The sequence below is a fragment of the Varanus komodoensis genome, unplaced genomic scaffold (genome assembly GCF_004798865.1).
Source record: "Varanus komodoensis strain SLA01 unplaced genomic scaffold, ASM479886v1 scaffold3, whole genome shotgun sequence".
Lineage (NCBI taxonomy): Eukaryota > Metazoa > Chordata > Lepidosauria > Squamata > Varanidae > Varanus > Varanus komodoensis.
The window spans coordinates 21,286,997-21,288,808 of record NW_025335761.1 but is presented as its reverse complement, the minus strand read 5'-3'; positions in this window follow the sequence as shown (position 1 = coordinate 21,288,808).

Genomic DNA, 1,812 nt, shown 5'->3' with positions numbered 1-1,812 from the left:
TATGCCAACTAACAAAACCCAGATGCATCAGGCACATGTATCTTTTACAAGCAGCTGAGGTCATGGGTGAAATAAAGTTCAGTGCCTGGACTGAGAAGTAAAGAAAGATAGGTAAAGAATTCAGGTCTGGTTACTAGAGCAAAAGCAGCTCACCAGAGGAAAAAATAAAAGAACAGAAAAAGCAGTGAGTCACTACAGGAAAATCCAAGATAACGTAAGAGTACAAGTTCTAAATTCACCCCTCTCTGACTGATGGAAGTGTAGCTGCTTGCCTAACCACTCCTCCCCCAACAGAACTACCGTCCCAGTCCGAAGGATTGGTTGCAAGCCACAGAACTAGGAGCACAGGTACTTACATTTGTGTCCCTGAAGAGTGGGTAGGATTGAGAAGAGAAGACTCTTGGAGCACCATCAGATACCCACAGGGAGAACAGTTCATGCTGACTTAGGGTGCTTGGGGTTCTAAGCACAGCCAGTGCAACTTTTCATCTTTTTATCAATCAATGTTTTCCAGTAAGAAAAAAAGATGGAAGCAGCAGTGGAAAATGAGGAGGGATCCAAGTGGAAGACGACATTGTCTGCGCCACACATCCACACTGTAACATTCCATGAATGAGGCAGGGGGAAGGTTCAGTAAAGTCCCGTCCATTAGCACTCTTAGTCTATTCCTGCAGTTATGCAAATCTCCCCTCTATTTGCTGCTGAGCCTTTAAACGCATGCAAATACACCTGACAGGTTTTTTAAGGATCCTTAGAGGCTAACCAAACAGAATGGCAAACATGGGATACCCACCCCACTGGAGCCCCATCTGCTCTGGCCCAGGCAGGATTCTGTTTGCTTGTTTATTTTTGCTGTGAGGGAGATGCGTGCAAATGCCCTGAAGCACAGTAACCAGAGCAGTAACTGCAGCAAGCGGTGGAAAGCCAGTCGCTCCCATTTCAAGACTTGCCAGGCACTTTTCAATCCTACCCTGAGTCTCCAGCCATTCCAAAAATGGGAGTTATTTTGGAAGCTGCAAAAACCCCCACTTTTTGCAGCTTCCAAACACTTACAGAATTTCAGCAGATTTGTGCAAATCTCCCTGGCAGTTTTAAAAACAGAGCTGAGAAGGCTGCTGCATGGGATGAAGTGGACAGAGTCCATGGGGGAGTAAGTACTACTGGTGCAGTTGCTGCATTTGCTCCATCCTGTGCAGCTGCGCTATTAAGATTTTTTAATGCTGTTTGGAACATCTGTGCAAATATAAAGGCAGGGAAGGAAGTCACTGGGCCCAGGGGGAGGGAGTGCACTGCAACTGTTCTGAAACGGGAGTAAAACTGGGAGACAGTATCTCCCTTTTTGTAGTTTGCCATGACTTACTTCCCCACTCCATCCCTCTTGCCTCTTGTATTCTCATTCCCTACCTCAGCACCCTTTCTGCAGTTGGTCTGCTGGGGTTGCCAGCTCTCAGCAGAAGCTCCCACCATACCATATCACCAAACTGAATTCATTTTGGAAACCCTTATGATTCTGGTGACCCAGCCTTTTGTGCACGAGTGTCCTCTATTTAGCCCAGCTTACCAATATCCCAGTCACCAATGTCCCTCTCCATGGCATCCTCTACTTGGGGCCCTGCCCTGTTAGCAAGCACTTAAGGGAAAAAAGGCTCATGTACTGCCAATTATACCCACTTCACTATGGCTGCAGCCTATCCAAGGAGTCTGTGGATGCCTCCAGAAGGAGGGTTCCTGCTACTAGAAATCAAAAGGCTTCCTGAGCCAATTCCATCCTTTTCTTTGTAACAGATCTTTTTTCTAGTAAGGAAAAAAAGA